The 18,438-nt window shown below is 46.7% G+C and overlaps 1 protein-coding gene across 2 annotated transcripts in view; it reads left to right on the top strand.

Moving 5' to 3' along the window:
* The first annotated feature begins 2,116 nt into the window (after positions 1–2,116).
* ticam1 (TIR domain containing adaptor molecule 1) overlaps positions 2,117–18,438 on the top strand; it is a 39,146-nt gene continuing 22,824 nt past the window's right edge. For both annotated transcript variants that reach the window (XM_067968099.1, XM_067968100.1), the window contains exon 1: positions 2,117–2,230. The gene's annotated coding sequence lies outside the window, so the exon portion shown is untranslated. The remainder of the gene's footprint in view (positions 2,231–18,438) is intronic.

The raw sequence follows: 18,438 nt of genomic DNA, 5'->3' as shown, positions 1-18,438 counted from the left end.
TTGTTTGATGGCTTCATCGGCCCAATTCAAAATCAGAAGCACTGACTTACACTGATACTTGTGCACAGCTTTTGTATTTTCTGTTACCATCTCTACAGCCTTAAGACCCCTTCATACTGCATTAATATATAGAATCTATATTATACTGTACTGACCAGTATAATAAATCCCGGCATTGCTTCCTATGGTATTAATGTGGTACATTACTAATTATAGTTTAATCACGTGCTACACAAGCAGGAGGCTTGAATTTGAATTCATACTTTCTCAAAAACTTCTCAAGTCATACCGACAACCTTAACAAGATAAGGAATTGCTATATTTCCATTTATAATAAACAATAACGGACTCTAGGGTATGTTCCAAATAAATAACACATCACAGGGTTGTAGCACTCTTGCCTCTGAGTCAGAAGGTCGTGGGTTCAAGTCACACTTCAAAGACTTGAGCACAAAATCTAGGCTGACACTCCAGTGCAATACTGAGGGGGTGCTGCACTGTTGGAGGCGCCGTCTATTGGATGAGATGTTAAACCGAGGAGGCCCTGTCTGCCCTTTTAGGTGGACGTAAAAAATCCTATGGCACTATTTAAAGAGCAGGGAAGTTCTCCCTGGTGTCTTGCTTAATATTTATCCCTCAGCCAACATTAATAAACTGTTCATTATCACATTGCTGTTTGTGGGACCTTGTTGTGCGCAAATTAGCTGCTGCGTTTCCTACATTGCAACAGTGACATCACTTCAAAAGTATTTAATTGGCTGTAAAGTGCATTGGGTTGTCCTGAGGTCATGAAAGACGTTATATAAATGCAAGTCTTTCTTTACTTGTATGTAAAGGGCAGCATTACTTTAATTGTCCTTGTGAGTGAAATAGTTTAAATTCTACCTACAATGATAGAAAATTGAATCCTGCAAAATCTACCTGTGAAGAGAGAGTTCCATTCCTAGATTTTGAAGGTCTCATTCCTTGAATTATCTGTCCATATAGAAAGAAACCAGGATCACTTGAGTGCAAAGGAAGGGTTCTAGTTCCTTAGTTGCCTATCAGCGTGCAGAGAATCCCATAGAAAGGTTTCAATCCCATGGATTATTCATTAGAAAAGTTTAATTCCTTCGTTAGATTGCCTCTGTGTCTGAGGGGTTTCATGTCCTGGAGTATGGACATATATAGAATACAAAAACAGAAAGAGTTGGAAACACGCAATAGGTCAGTCAACATTTGTGAAGAGGAGACACATTAATGTTTTGAGCTGGGGCCTTCTTTGGAATTGAAACATAAGAGATGAACAAAAATATTAATAGAATCATAGGAAGGGGAAGAGGAAAAACAAACACAGAAAGGAAGTAGCTGCCAAATTTTGGGCAACGTAATAGCACTTCTGATTCTCTAGCGGGCAGCAGTTCCTCCAGGTCTTGTATTTATCCCATGGGCACATGGCTTTGCCAGTGGTATAAGTAGATAACATGGAGGAGTCCCAAACCATAGATGTGTAATGACGGTTCCATTCTCTGAATTGTTTCTTATTTTGATTGGGCCAAGGGGTGACATTGGATTAGCCCAATTCCTTGGATTGTCTACATGTGCAGAAAGGGTTCAAGTTGAAATAGGACTGTTTCTATTTTCAGGAGCAAATCATGGAATTGAATGTTTTTAACACAGAGCTAAATCATGTAGTTCTACGGCACTATTTCCAAAAAGTGCAGGGCAATTCTCCTCAGTGTCCTGGCCGATATTTATCCCTCAACCAACAGCACTAAGACAGATCATCTGGTCATTCCCGTTTGTCCGACCTTGCAGTGTGCAAATTGGCTGCCACATTTCCTACGGCAGTGAGGACATTTCAAAAATACTTGCGTGGCTGTAAAGCGATTGTGAAAAGCGCTGTTTAAATGCAAGTTTATGGAGTTGAATTCTTTCTGCAAAGATAATCCAGAGGACGGAAATCTGTCTAAACATGTAGGCAATCAATGGAACTGAACTCGGCTCGTCCAAGCAGTGGGACTCTGACTCCACTTGTCTGTGTCAGACCGCACCTCCTGCCTCTGTGCCAAACAGTTACGTAAAACGGGCAGAGCCGGGGGAGATCTACTTTCGTTTTCTCGCCTTTGTTGCCTTGCCATTGGCTGCCTTTACAGGTCGTTCGTCTGCAACCTGCGATTTTGGGAGAGGTTTCCGGGTTTACGACGCTACCAACATCGGTCTGCTTCTGCATTTAACGAGAAGAAATAAGGTAAGAGTTTGGGGAGCAGGTACGTGGCCCAATGGAGTAGAAGAGGAGAGGAAAGAATGGGAGGGTGGCAGGAGGCTTGAAGCTGAAATGGCAGAGGTTGTCCCAGATACTGGTTCGCCTGCTCTGTGCTTGCTTTTTTTTGGGGCCAGGTCATCGGGTTTTGCCCCATTTCCGCCTCTTCAGAGACAGCTCCGGACAACAAAACAAATCTTGCCCGGTCACTGGACCAGTATCGGAGGGGAATAAACCGGGGAATTCCCGCCCACTGCTGGCAATGCACAACTTTCACTAACTTTCCACAGGGGCTGCCTTGCCAATTTACCAATTTGTAAGCATACCTACATATCAGAAAGGCAGAGTTCAGGGAGGGGGAAAACTGCAGATCATTTTTCAAGCATGCATTGGAAACACTTTTAGGTGTTGCAAATTAAGAAATATCTCCTTACAGTACAGAAAATGGGGGAATAGCAAAGGTCTGGTTACTAAAATCACTGTTCAGACCAGAGGGCTGCAGGGTGCCCAGAAGAAAGATGAGATACTGTTTCTGAAGCTTGCGTTGAGTTTGGTTGGAACAGTGTGGCAGGTCAGAGTGGGAATGGGATTGGGGGTGGGTGGGTTAAAGAGGGAAGCCACGGAGCTTGCGACCACACTTGTTGATGGAATTGAGATATTTAGCATTGGGTGCTCTAATCCCTGCTTGGTGTCCCCAGTGTAGAGGAGGTTGCACCATGATCAGCGAATACAGCTACCAGATTGGAAGAAGGACACGTGGATTACTGCCTGACATGGAGGGGTTGATGGGGGTCCTGGACAATGATGTGGGAAGAGGTGAATGGACTGGTGCTGCACCTGCTGTGATTAAACATGAAAATGACAGGGGAAGGACAGGCGGAAGCCAGGGTGATGGAAGAGTGAATGAGGGCATTGTGGATGGAATGGTTCCTCTGGAAAGCAAAGAAGGGCAGGAAGATATGCTTGGTGGTGGGATCATGTTACCATAGAATCATACAACACAGAAGGAGGCCATTCGGCCTGTCGTGCCTGTGCCTGTGCCTGTGCCAGCTCTTTTAAAGAGCTGTCCACTTAGTCCCACTCCCCTGTTCTTTCCCCATAGCCCTGCACATTTGTCCTTTTCAAATGTGCAGGGCTATGGGGTAACTCAGCTAAGGCAAGTCATGGCAGCAGACCTCGCACCCGTGATATGCTCCTCCTGCAAGATGTGGGAAGTCATGGACACTACCAGTGTCCCTGCCGACCATGTGTGCGGGAAGTGTGTCCACCTGCAGCTACTGACCGATCGTATCTCGGAGCTGGAGCTGCGGGTGGACTCACTGTGGAGCATCCGCGATGCAGAGAAACTCGTGGATAGCACGTTTAGCGAGTTGGTCACACCGCAGGTAAAGGGTATACAGGCAGGAAGTGAATGGGTGACCACCAGGAAGAGTAAGAGATGCAGGCAGGTAGTGCAGGGGTCCCCTGTGTCCATCCCCCTCTCAAACAGATATGCCACTTTGGATGCTGTTGAGGGGGATGACTTATCAGGGGAAGGCAGCAGCAGCCAACTTCCTGGCACCACGGGTAGCTCTGCTGCACAGGCTGGGAGGAAAAAGAGTGGCAGAGCTATAGTGATAGGGGACTCAATTGTAAGGGGAATAGACAGGCGTTTCTGCGGCCGCAACCGAGACTCCAGGATGGTGTGTTGCCTCCCTGGTGCAAGGATCAAGGATGTCTCGGAGCGGCTACAGAACATTTTGGAGGGGGAGGGCGAACAGCCAGCTGTCGTGGTGCACATAGGCACCAACGATATAGGTAAAAAAGGGGATGAGGTCCTAAAAGCAGAATATAGGGAGTTAGGAGGTAAATTAAAAAATAGGACCTCAAAGGTAGTAATCTCAGGATTGCTGCCAGTGCCACGTGCTAGTCAGAGTAGAAATAGGAGGATATTTCAAATGAATACGTGGCTAGAGGAATGGTGCAAGGGGGAGGGATTCAAATTCCTGGGACACTGGAAACGGTTCTGGGGGAGGTGGGACCAGTACAAACCGGACGGTCTGCACCTGGGCAGGGCCGGGACCGCTGTCCTAGGAGGAGTGTTTGCTAGTGCTGTTGGGGAGGGTTTAAACTAAAGTGGCAGGGGGTTGGGAACCTGAGCAGGGAGAGAGAGGAAAGCGTAACAGGAAGGGACAGAAGGTATGGAGTAATAGGTAAAGTGTTAAAAAAGGAAAAAGCAGGAACTAAGCGTCACAAAACAGATTTGAAAGTTCTTTATCTGAATGCACGTAGCATTCGTAATAAAATGGACGAGTTAACGGCACAAATAACTACGTATGGGTATGATCTTGTGGCCATTACAGAAACATGGCTGCAGGGTGACAACGACTGGGAATTAAATATGCCAGGGTATTTAACAATCAGGAAGGACAGGCAGGAAGGAAGGGGAGGTGGGGTGGCTATGTTAATAAAGGAAGGAATCACTGTAATACAGAGAAATGATATTGGGACAAAGCATCAAGATAATGAAACAGTTTGGGTGGAGATAAGGAATAATAAGGGAAAAAAAACATTAGTGGGCGTAGTATATAGGCCTCCTAATAGTTGCAACTCTGCTGGAAGAAGTATTAATCAGGAGATAGTCGGGGCATGTAATAAGGGAACAGCCATAATTATGGGGGATTTTAATTATCATATTAACTGGACAAATCAAATTGGGCAGAGCAGCCTTGAGGACGAGTTCATTGAGTGCATCAGGGATGGATTTCTTGAGCAGTATGTAACTGATCCTACAAGGGGGCAGGCAACCTTGGACCTGGTCCTGTGTAATGAGTCAGGATTAATTAATAATGTCCTAGTTAAGGATCCCCTTGGAACGAGCAACCACAACATGGTTGAATTCCATATCCAATTAGAGGGTGAGAAGGTTGATTCTCAAACAAGCGTACTGAGCTTGAATAAAGGAGACTATGATGGTATGAGAGCGGAATTGATTAAAGTGGACTGGGAAAATAGATTAAAGGGTAAGACGGTACATGAGCAGTGGTGTTCATTTAGGGAGTTATTTTACAACTTTCAAAATAAATATATTCCACTGAGGAAAAAAGGGTGTAAAAGAAATGACAGCCACCCGTGGCTAAGTAAAGAAATCAAGGATAGTATCCGACTAAAAACAAGGACATATAAGGTAGCCAAACTTAGTGGGAGGATAGAAGATTGGGAATTCTTCAAAAGACAGCAAAAAGTAACTAAAGGATTGATTAAGAAAGGGAAGTTAGATTATGAAAAGAAATTAGCAAAAAATATAAAAACAGATAGCAAGAGTTTCTATAGTTATATAAAAAGAAAAAGGGTGGCTAAGGCAAACATAGGTCCCTTAGAGGATGAGACCGGGAAATTAATGGTGGGAAACATGGAGATGGCAAAAATGCTGAACAAATATTTTGTTTCAGTCTTTACAGTAGAGGACACTAAGAATATCCCAACACTGGACAAACAGGGGACTCTCGGGGGGGAGGAGCTAAATACGATTAAAATCACTCAGGAGATGGTACTCAGTAAAATAATGGGACTCAAGGCGGATAAATCCCCTGGACCTGATGGCTTCCATCCTAGGGTCTTGAGGGAAGTGGCAGTAGGGATTGTGGATGCTTTGGTGATAGTTTTCCAAAATTCCCTGGACTCAGGAGAGGTCCCGGCAGATTGGAAAACTGCTAATGTAACACCGTTATTTAAAAAGGGTAGTAGGCAGAAGGCTGGAAATTATAGGCCAGTTAGCTTAACATCTGTGGTGGGTAAAATTTTGGAGTCTATTATTAAGGAGACAGTAACGGAACATTTAGATAAGCATAATTTAATAGGACAAAGTCAGCATGGCTTTATGAAGGGGAAGTCATGTCTGACAAATTTGCTTGAGTTCTTCGAGGATATAACGTATAGGGTGGATAAAGGGGAACCAGTGGACGTAGTGTATTTAGACTTCCAGAAGGCATTCGACAAGGTGCCACATAAAAGATTATTACTTAAGATAAAAAATCACGGGATTGGGGGTAATATTCTGGCATGGGTGGAGGATTGGTTATCAAACAGGAAGCAGAGAGTTGGGATAAATGGTTCATTTTCGGACTGGCAACCAGTAACCAGTGGTGTTCCACAGGGGTCGGTGCTGGGTCCCCAACTCTTTACAATCTATATTAACGATTTGGAGGAGGGGACCGAGTGCAACATATCAAAATTTGCAGATGATACAAAGATGGGAGGGAAAGTAGAGAGTGAGGAGGACATAAAAAACCTGCAAGGGGATATAGACAGGCTGGGTGAGTGGGCGGAGATTTGGCAGATGCAATATAATATTGGAAAATGTGAGGTTATGCACTTTGGCAGGAAAAATCAGAGAGCAAGTTATTTTCTTAATGGCGAGAGACTGGAAAGTACTGCAGTACAAAGGGATCTGGGGGTCCTAGTGCAAGAAAATCAAAAAGTTGGTATGCAGGTGCAGCAGGTGATCAAGAAAGCCAACGGAATGTTGGCTTTTATTGCTAGGGGGATAGAATATAAAAACAAGGAGGTATTGCTGCAGTTATATAAGGTATTGGTGAGACCGCACCTGGAATACTGCATACAGTTTTGGTCTCCATACTTAAGAAAAGACATACTTGCTCTCGAGGCAGTACAAAGAAGGTTCACTCGGTTAATCCCGGGGATGAGGGGGCGGACATATGAGGAGAGGTTGAGTAGATTTGGACTCTACTCATTGGAGTTCAGAAGAATGAGAGGCGATCTTATTGAAACATATAAGATTGTGAAGGGTCTTGATCGGGTGGATGCAGTAAGGATGTTCCCAAAGATGGGTGAAACTAGAACTAGGGGGCATAATCTTAGAATAAGGGGCTGCTCTTTCAAAACTGAGATGAGGAGAAACTTCTTCACTCAGAGGGTGGTAGGTCTGTGGAATTTGCTGCCCCAGGAAGCTGTGGAAGCTACATCATTAGATAAATTTAAAACAGAAATAGACAGTTTCCTAGAAGTAAAGGGAATTAGGGGTTATGGGGAGCGGGCAGAAAATTGGACATGAAGCTGAGTTCGGATCGGTCAATGCCCTGTGGGTGGCGGAGAGGGCCCAGGGGCTATGTGGCCGGGTCCTGCTCCGACTTCTTGTGTTCTTTAGATTTGTGGTTGGGATCAGATCAGCCATGATCTTATTGAATGGCGGAGCAGGCTCGAGGGGCCGATTGGCCTACTCCTGCTCCAATTTCTTATGTTCTTATGTATATATCCAATTTCCTTTTGAAAGTTATGATTGAATCTGCTTCCATTTCAGGCAGTGCATTCCAGATCATAAGAACTAACTGAAAAAATGTCTCCTCATCTCCCCTCGAGTTCTTTTGCCAATTATCTTAAATCTGAGTCCTCTTGTTACCAACCCTCCTGCCAGTGGAAACAGTTTCTCCTTATTTACTTTATCAAAATCCCTCATAATTTTGTAAGTGGAAATAGCAGGAAATGACCTGGCAATTACAGAGGATAATGGGATGGAAAGGTGAGGATAAGGTTGTGCTTGTGAGAGGAGGGGGTAAGAGCAGATGCATAGGATTTTGGATCAGACGTGATGACGAGCCCTGTTAACTACTATTGAGTGGAAAGCTTGGCTGAGGGAAAAGGATGTTTTGGAAGCTAGGATGCAGAAGGTGGAGTCATCAAAGTAGATGTGACAGTGGCGATGAAAATGAGAGATGGAGACTTTACAGGAAGCAGGGTGGGAAGAAGCATACTCCAGGTCATTGTGGGAGTCAGTGGGCTTGTAATAGATTTCTGTGGAAAGCTTATTGTTGGAGATATAGAGAGAGACATCCAGGAAGGGAAGGAAAGAGAAGAGTTAGATATGGACCACATGAAGGTGAGAGATGAATAGAAATACTCCAGACCAGAAAGCAGCAACAACAATGCCATCAAAGTAATAGAGGAAGAGGTCAGGGAGGGGGACTGAGTACAAATAAAGAGTGTTGCACATATCTTACAAAAAGACAGGCTTAGCTAGGACCCATGTGGGTTCCCACAGCACCATCTTTTACTTGGAGTAAGTGAGTGGAGTTAAAGGAGAAAATATTCAAGGTAAGAACAAGTTCAGTGAGTTGGCAATTGGTGGGCGTGGTGGATAAAACTGGTTGAGTCGCTGTTCAAGGAGGAAACAGAGGCCAGGAAAACCTTCCTGTACCTGTATCGAAACCTCTTGACATTCCACGGCTGGGATTCTTTCTAATTTCACTGTATCTGTAGCTGACCCTCCCTTTGGCTTTGGGAAGCAAAGGAGAAGCTTGTTGCAGTAATGGATGTCTCGGAGAGAGGGAGTTATATATGGAATAATGGATAGCTTGCTATGATGCTGTAACCTAATTGAGAGTTTCAGGTGACATCGAGAGTGAAGCTTGACCCCTGTTACTGAACCCCAAGTCTAGATTTCTGCCTTGAACTCACTCCTAGTATCTACAGTATTTATAAATGTATGTATGCTGTTTAATTTTAATGTGTGCTAGGCTGGGGATGGGGGAAGGGAGAGGGTGGGGTTATTTTGATTTTGTGCTTGCAGTGGCAGTCTCATTTTCACCTCAATTTTCTCGCCCACTCTCCTGCTCGTGGGATGTGGTTGCATAGTGCTGGCTCTTCTCTGATGCCTTGCCTCAGTGGCTGTTCTTCATGCGTGATCTTGGATTGTAATCGCTGGCAGGTTATTTGAACATAGAACCATAGAAATTTACAGCACAGAAGGAGGCCATTTTGGCTCATCGTTTTGCTAGGGCAATCCACAATTCCTCCCTCTGACCTATGCTCTTCCATAGCCCTGTATCATCCTCTGCTTCAATTATTTATCCAATTTTCCCTTGAATGATGCAATCGTCTCTGCCTCAACCACTCCACGTGACAAAGCATTTCATGCTCCAACAACCTCTGTGTAAATAAATTTCTCCTAAACTCTCTCCTCCCTTTCTTAGTGACAGATTTAAATTGATGACCCCTTGTCACTGATTCCCCAACCAGAGGAAATAATTTCTCCCCATTCACTGTATCAAAACTTTTCATCATTTTTTAAAAACCTCTATTAAGTCTTATCTTAGAAAGAAAACAACTTGAATTTATTTAGTGCCTTTCATAACCTTAGGATGACCCAAAGCGCTTTACAGCCAATGAATGACTTTTTGAAGTGTAGTCACCGTTGTAATGTAGGCAAATACGGCAACCATTTTGCGCACAGCAGGGTCCCACAAACAGCAATAGGATAAGTGACCAGATAACTTGTTTCAGTGATGTTGGTTGAGGGATAAATGTTGGCCAGGACATGAAGAGAACTCCTCCTCTACTCAGTTTCAAATGGTGCCAGGGGATCTTTTATGTCCACTTGAGCAGGCAGACTTAAGGGGCAGACTGCAAATCTCTAATCTCTGCTCCAGTGGAAATAGTCCCAGAATTCTCACTCCTCATATTTATAGCTTTTTATCCCTGGCATTATCCTAAATAATATACAATATACGAACTCTGTGGCTTTAATGTTCTTTCTATAATGGGATACCCAAAACTGGAAACAGTTCATGAGGGAAGTTGGGGCCAAGCTTGATTCTGTCCCCATTGGTCATATACACACACAGACACACTTTTCAACAGTAGACACTAGCTCGCAATCAGAATTGGAATCCTGCCTCATTTCCTTTCTTTTGGGAGCACTGACCCCAATTTTAACACCCATACTGCACCATTGGTTGAGATCAGCTAACAGCATAGGCCAGGGACCAAAAACTGGGGCCTTCTGGTCCTGTATGGCTCAATTCCATACTGGGCAGTGCATTTACCCATTGAGCCACTGGGTTCAACATTGTCTTTCACTCGACTCCAACTCTAGGTTTATGAGAACCTTTTAGTCCATGCACAGGACTAATGATTGTGGTATAATTTCAGATTTATTGAGGAATAACTATATAACTAGACGCTCTGTGATAGTGTGGTATATAATTGCATCCAGTTTATGTCCATCAGCATTTATTACCACTGAATCTTGTATCACATAAGGTTACATTTCTCCTGCGGAGATCTGTTGGATTGTTCAGCAGGTAACTCAACAAGCCTGGGGATCAAATGAGAGATCTTTTGCTCTGTATGACTCGGTATCACACTGGGCTGTGCTGTTATTTATTGAGCCATTGGGGTGCCAGTTGAATGGCTTCAGATAACTAATGTCAACAGTTAAAAAAAATACTAAAACAAAAGCAAATTACTGCAGATGCTGGACTATAAACTGTTAAACTACTAACTTCTTCCAGTTCTGATGAAAGGTCTTCGACCTGAAACGTTAACCGTTTCTCTCTCCCCAGATGCTGCCTGACCTGCTGAGTGTTTCCAGCATTTTCTGTTTTATTTAAATGTACTAGCTCCACCAGTTTAACCTTTACAATACACACCACGTCCCTACCACACGAATGAACATTAGGGCTCATTCTGTGGTCGTGTGCTCCTGATGTGGAACGGTGCTCACAGGGAGCACTGGCCGAGGAATCACAGACTCGCAGGGCCCGATTTTAGCACCCGCTATCGGGTGCGTTCTCGGCGGGGGGGCCTCGAAAATCGCGAAATCCAGGATCCCGAACGGATCCCGCCTCAATCCCGCCCACTTCCGGGTTCCCCGTTGACGCGCCGGTGTGCGCGCGCAGCCCCCGCTGGTGGGAATCCTGCAGGCAATTAAAGCCAGCGGGATGCCACTTGAGAGTATTTATTTAGCTATTTCAGGTCATTAACTGACCTGATTAAGGGACTGTGTGTGATTTTGGATCAACATGGGACTGTTTCCCACGCTGGGGGAAACACTCCCAGATTGAATGGACGTGTTGCAGCTGTCAGCCTGTGGCAGCTGCAAAGGTCCATTTGACAGGTGGGGGGGGAGACCCTCACTCATTGCAGGAGGCCACTCTGTCACTTGGGACAAAGTTTGGCCTCCACCACCCTCCTCCTGACGGTCAAAATCACCAACCTGCACTCTTACCCCGGGGTCCGGAGACATGTACCTACCTTGCGGACCCCCTCAGATGTACATCTTGCGGATGGGGGCCGCCGGAGGGCGAACAGCATCACCAGCCTCACCAACCACGCCGTCCACCTCTGACACGTGGAGCTCCACAACACAGTGCTGTGACACATCCACCTGTACAGCAGGAGGGAGGGCTACCGCAGAGAGAGATGCGTCGCAGAGGGCACTACCCTCACCACAGGTTCCACAGACCGAGGCTCAGCCTCCTGAACCTCTCTGAGCAGCAGTGCACACGGAGGCTCAGAGTCACTCGACATGTAGCCGTGGACATCTGCAGCCTCTTTCATGCCGAGCTGCTCCTGGCTGGCCCGTGCACCATCTTCCTACCTGTCGCTGTCAAAGTCACCACTGCCCTCCCGAACTTCTCCTCCACAGCCTTCCAGGGTGCAACCGGGGACATCGCCGATGTCTCTCAGTCGTCTGCGCAGAAGAGCCCTGCAAATACACCTACACCCACTCTGCAGTGACACAATGGGTGGCATCAGTGGTGGGTCCTCATAGTGATACCCAGGAGCGGGCATTATTGCACAAACCGGACAGGATTGGCGAAGACATGGCAGTAGTGGTGCCAATATAATGTGTGATGTGAGTTGTTCGGAAATTCAATAGAAGTAAAAACCATGACAAACCCTCAAACACCCTTGCGCATCCCCTTCATGCTCACGACACGTTTGCCTTACGCTGCCTACTGCACATATGTGATGCATGCCCTGTGGCTGCAGCACAGGTGGTGGCAGGTTGAGTGAGGCTGGCCGTGAGAGAGATGCACGAGAGGGTGAGTATGGGATAGAGCCATGAGATTGTATGAGGATTGGGTTGCGTGGTAGTGGCGGGGTGAGTACTGGCGAGGTGAGTAGGTGCAGGTAAGATGAGGATGGGGTTTGAGTGGGTATGAGGGGTGATGTGATAGAGTAGTGTTGGCTGTGCCGAAGGAGATGTGGGGTGGGGGCAGTGATGTGGCAGACTGAGTGTAGGGGAAAGACTATGTGTACTCACTTTGGCTCACCTACTGAGGTCATTGGACCGCCTCCTGCACTGTGTGCAGGTGGGCGATATGTTGGTGGCGCAGGTGACCCCCTCTGCCACCTCGAGCCAGCCCTTCCTGGTGGCGGAGGCAGGCCGCTTCCTCCCGCCCGCCAGATGGAAGATCTCTGTCCTCTCCCTCCTCCTCACCCCATGTATTGATACCTGGGGTGAGGCATCATTAAACTGGGAGCAGCCTTCCCCCTGGGCTGCTCCATGCAGTCATCTTTGCCATTGGTTGCAGCATCTGTCAGTGGAGGACTGCCCCTTTTAAATAGAGCGCCTCCAGCTGACAGATCTTACTGCGCATGCGCAGCCCGCCCGACGCGCAGATCAGCAGCGGGGAACCCGGAGGAGCAGGTAAGTGGCTCCAATTGGTGGTTTGCCTGCTACGATCGCGCGGGAAACCCACTAATTTCACCGGGCGCGCTACCCACGCGCCCGCTTGCCCACCCGCCGAGAACCTGCACCCCTGCTAAAATCGGGCCCGCAGTATCTGATTTTTCGAGCCATTTAAACTAGTGGATGCAAAAATCAGGCACTGCCAGCCTGCCATTTTCCAACCAGCGCTTCCTGTGGATGCAGCTTCACGCTCGACTATGGAATAGCCCTATAGTCTCATCGAAAAGGCAGCGAAAAGAAAGTATAATGGATTCCGTAATTAATTTTACTAGTTCCATAATAAGTTTCTGTAGTCCTCACAGTGAAACCAGCGCAGAAACTGGCAACATTCTTCACAGCAACCAGAGCCCAGTCTCTCCCTCTCTCTCCCCCTCCCTCTCTCTCTCTCTCTCCTTCCTCCCCCAACCCCACCACAGTGGAAGAAAGAAAGAGTGACTGTTGGGGAGAGTGTCAAACTCTGGGGGAGGAGAAGGATCGACAGTGTGTGTCTCTCTCTTGCCACTTACTCCACTCCCATCAGTCTTTTTCTTCTCTGTGTCTGTGTCTCCGCTCAGTGTATGTCTTTTCTCCAGGTTTCATACCGTCTCTCTCCATCCCTCCCATACAGTGTCATATTCTCATTCTCTCTCTCTCTCTCTCCTCCCCCTCCCCCCCAGACTTCTTTTTCTTTCCCCCAGCAGGCGGTATAGTGGACACAGTTCATGGCTGCGAGTATCCCTCACAGTGCTGCGTGGGGAGCTGTTGAGTGGAGGCCAGACAATTCCCTGTGTGGGGAGAGACAGCCGCCCTGGAGTGTCTTTTGTCCTAACAACCATTTCAGAAGCAGTGTCGTCCAAGGCCTGAGAACTTATTACCTGTCCAGTCTCTGGCTGCAGTTGCTTTGTGGCCTGGGAAAAGGAGGAGAAGCTGGCATTGGAGAAATAACTTAGGGAGGTGGAATACAGTAGTCCCATATGTATTCTCTCAAAACAAAAAGTTGAATTTTCATCTGTTTGCATTTCAAAACAGAATTTCTAACACAATGTTCCCGACTGAGATTTGCCATCAGTTATAATCTTTTAGCATTGGAGGATTAGTCAGAGGCCTGTTCTTTGGTTTTGTGCCAACATACAATCAGTGTCATAAGGTTCCCCTTTCTAAACACTTCACAAGTACTGCTTTTGAAAGGATTGGAGCAGACTTGGTTAGTGCTGCTGTTTTTGAGGTGGTTGTTTTGTTGGCTGTGAACTTTGGAATTTTGGGGGAAATTGGCACCGTCTATAGGTGTCCCTTTAAGGCTGTGTGCATGGTCACCAATTTGACATCTTTATACCCAGGGCTTGATTTAAACTGATCTTCCTCCGAGTTTGGGACCAATATGTTTAGCAACACGGAAGGTGGGAAGGGGACTGTGACTGAATTGCTGGAGAGGCTCTGGCAGGAGTGGTAATGGATGGATGTGTGAATGTCGCAATGGACTTGTGCCACAAGGGGTACACGTTTATTGCCGTTATGCAACTTAACGCATACTGTATCACACTCAGGTGCATTTTACTGAAATCATGAGATGTGACACAGTGTAATAGATTGTCTTAAGGTGGATGTAGGTTCTTAATTCCCCTAAACAGTGGATTTCTGATCTCGTCTGTGTTGTCAGGAGATGCCATGCAGTGGACCAAGTGTTTTGCTACAGGAAGGGGGAGAAAGTTGGAGGTGATTCTTCTAGCAAAGGTATTGGGAACAGCTCAGTTTGCCCATCCTTTCATCTAGGCTGCAGGAAGAATTTACAGTTGATCTTGTATCTGCAGCTCGGCTCAGTCAGTAGAATTCTTGCTTCTGATTCAGAAGATTGTGGGTTGAAACCATTGAGCATATTATCTAGACTGATACTTTGGTGCAGTACTGAGGGAGTGTTGGAAGATTGTTGGAGATACTATCTTTCGGATAAGATGTAAAATCGTGGACCAGCGTACTTAGGAGGATGTAAAAGATTTCACACTGCACTATTGAAAGAATAGCAGGGAGTTCTCCCAGGGCCCTGGCTCAATTAATATGGCTGCGTTTAGGGCCACTGTTATTGGCCATAGTGGCTCCATCTAGTGGCACTGGTAATGGTAGTAGGACATTCTTGTAATGCCACCGACAGGATGTGGGAGGAGACTACTCAACCAAGTTCTCTGGAATGTGTAATTTGATCCAGTCATTGTCAGGCTGGCTACAGAATTCAGACAAGGTACAGTGCTAAAACAACTGATTACCGAGAACGCGCAGCGCGGTCGCCCCCGAGCGCCGAGAACGCGCAGCGCGGTCGCCCCCGAGCGCCGAGAACGCGCAGCGCGGTCGCCCCCGAGCGCCGAGAATCGCCCCCGAGCGCCGAGAACGCGCAGCGCGGACGCCCCCGAGCGCTGAGAGGAAGGTGTGAAGCCACAGAGGGATTTCAACATGAGGATGAGAATTTTAAAACCAAGGTGTTGGTCGACCGGGAGCCAATGTAGGTCAGCGAGCACAGGGGTGATGGGTGAACTTGACTTCCTGCGAGTTAGGATACGGGTAGCAGAGTTTTGGATGAGCTCAAGTTTATGGAGGGTGGACGATGGGAAGCAGGCCAGGAGAGCATTGGAATAGTCAAGTCCGAAGGTAACAAATCATGGATGAGGGTTTCAGCAACAGATGAGCTGAGGCAGGGGCGGAGACGGGCGATGTTACGGAGGTGCAAGTCAGCAGACTTGGTGATGAAGAGGATATGTGGTCAGAAGCTCATCTGAGAGTCAGATAGGACGCCAAGATTGCCAACGGTCTGGTTCAGCCTCAGACAGTGGCCAGGGAGAGGGATGGAGTCGGTGGCTAGGGAACAGAGTTTGTTGTGAGGACCGAAGACAATGGCTTCAGTCTTCCCAATATTTAGTTGGAGGAAATTTTTGATGCAAGTTCAGGGCTAGGGCAGGGGGAACCTGAGGGGAAGTTTAGTTTGGTGGGCTGGGGGAAGGGAGGAAAACGGCAAAGGCAGCTGAACGGATGGTCTCAATCTTAGTGACAAACAACTCCATGAGCTCCTTGTCCTTTGTTGTTGGAGTGGAGGCTGGAGGTGGCAGGGAAGAGGGGTTTAAGAAGATGGTTTGTAGTGGAGAAGAGAAGCCGGGGATTACCTTTTGCGTTCCAGGATGATCCTGGAATAGTGAGCAGTTTTGGCAGCGGAGAGCAGCTCCCGGTAGTGCTTTATGTGGTCCAGCCAGATCTGGCGATGAATGCTAAACCAGTTGTCCGCCATAAACGCTCAAGTCTGCGTCCCTTGGACTTAAGGGAGTAGAGATGAGGACCATACCAGGGGGAACGACCAGGCAGGGGGTGAGAGAGTAATGGTTTTAATGGGGACAAGTGCATCAAAGGTGGAGGTGAGGGTGTGATTGAGCAGATCTGTAGCTGCAGAAATGCCATGTTGAATGGAGGACCAAAGGATAGACAGTTGGGAATTAGAAAGAACCGTTGTAATTGACTTGGGGGAGAGTTTTTTTTCCAGGGGTGGGCACATAAGGAAGTGGGGTTGGGAGGGGGGAGGGGGATGTGGGTGGAGAGGGATACAAGGAAGTGATCAAAGATGGCCTTATCCGTGATTGACACGATGGGAGTAGAGGGGCCACGTGAGCTGGCAAGGTCGAGGGGGTGGCTGTGAATATGGGTAGGGAAGTTTGTATGGAGGAAGAGATTAAGGGAGGATAGGAGGGCAGTGAACTCAGAGGGGAGAGGACGTGTTGAGCTGAGATGGAGGTTGAAATCACGGAGGAAGAGAAGTCGCTCGATGCAGAGGCTGACAGAGGAGAGCAATGAAGACATTTCGGTGCCTGCAATTCAGCATAACAAGTGGGTGGCCATCCGAGAGGGTAAGAAGAGGCAGGCAGTGCAGGAATCTTCTGGATTTGTGGCACTCTCAAACTGGTATCAGCATTGAATACCATTGAGGGTGACGACACCTCGAAGGAGTGCAGTCCTGAAAATGGCACCATGGGGCAAACGACTGCATGGGGGCACAGTGATGTGTCGAAATGCAGTAGTCACAGGGAATTCGATAGTCAAGGGGACAGACAGGCGTTTCTGTGTCTGCCGACGTGAGTTCTGCATGGTATCTCACCTCCCTGACCAGGACGTCACCTCCCTGCGTGGTATGTCACCTCCCTAAAACAGTACAGCATTAGGTGGGATCAGACTAAGAGAGAATATGAGATAGTCTAAGATAGGGTTTAGAGTGCATGTGTGTGAACACACCAAGGGTGGTAAATAAGGTTGGTGAGCTGCAGGCGCAAATAGCCACATTGGAATATGATGTAGTGATGATAAGAACATAAAAGCATAAGAAATAGGAGCAGGAGTAGACCATACAGCCCCTCGAGCCTGCTCCGCCATTCAATCAGATCATAGCTGATCTTCAACCTCAACTCCTGTGGAAAACCATAAAGACCACATTAATGTAGAAATACGTGAACAGTTACTTGACCATAAAAAAAGAAAAGCATGATGGGTATTTGACCAATGTTAACTCCTTGACTCCCATACATGGGGTAGTTACAATTTCACACACACACACACACACACACACACAGAAAGACACAATTGTCCTTGGTACGTTGATAATTAAGTTGGCTGTCCAGGTGCTTGGTACTGTCTGGCCCTCCCCCCGTGCAGATAAGGGTATTGCTGGCTTTAAAATATAATGAGAATACAGTTTCTTGAGAGGCCATGTGGCCTTGATTCTGACTTCAGCCCGACTGATAAGCCAGCTTCGGAATTTTAGGGAGGTAGTGCTCTCAGGCCTACGTGCCAAAACAGGAATGAGCTATGGATGTCCAGAGGAGGCAGGCTCACTACTTGATTGACTAACCACTTGAACTAATAAAGAATGTACATGTACGCCCATATTCTATGATAGACAGACATTGCTAATTAAACTGTATAAATGTGAACGGTCTTACTTTGTTCTGGGAAGAGGTTGTTCTGACCATTGTCAGAGCAGATCTTCCCTTGAGCTCAAGTTTCTTTTAATTAAAATTCTTACTTGTCTGAAAATAAGTGTTTGGAGTTAATGCATTGTATATAAGAGGTAATTAAGTTTTCGACACTCCACTTTCCTGCCCGATCCCCATATCCCTTGATTCCCCTAGAGTACAAAAATCTATCGATCTTGGCCTTGAATACACTCAATGATTGAGCATCCACAGCCCTCTGGGGTAGAGAATTCCAAAGATTCACAACCCTCAGAGTGAAGAAATTCCTCCTCATCTAAGTCCTAAATGTCCGACCTCTTATCCTGAGACTATGACCCCTAGTTCTAGACTCTCCAGCCAGGGGAAACAGCCTCTCATCATCTAACCTGTCAAGCCCTCAAGAATTGTATACATTTCAATGAGATTACCTCTCATTCTTAGAAACCCCAAAGAATATAGGCCCATCCTACTCAATCTCTCCTCATAGGACACCCCTCTCATTCCAGGAATCAATCTAATGAACTTTCGTTGAACCCCCTATAAGGCAAGTGTATCCTTCCTTAGGTAAGGAGACCAAAACTGCACACAGTATTCCAGTTGTGGTCCCACCAAAGCCCTGTACAATTGTAGTAAGACTTCCTTACTCTTGTTACACCCTTGTTCAAAAAAGGGAGTAAGGATAAACTCGGCAATTATAGGCCAGTCAGTTTAATCTTGGTGGTGGGGAAGCTTCTAGAACCAATAATCAGGGACAAAATTAATAGTCA

The sequence above is a fragment of the Heptranchias perlo genome, chromosome 29 (assembly GCF_035084215.1).
Source record: "Heptranchias perlo isolate sHepPer1 chromosome 29, sHepPer1.hap1, whole genome shotgun sequence".
Classification (NCBI taxonomy): domain Eukaryota; kingdom Metazoa; phylum Chordata; class Chondrichthyes; order Hexanchiformes; family Hexanchidae; genus Heptranchias; species Heptranchias perlo.
The sequence above is the reverse complement of the archived record's forward strand: the minus strand, read 5'-3'. Positions and strand labels throughout refer to the sequence as shown.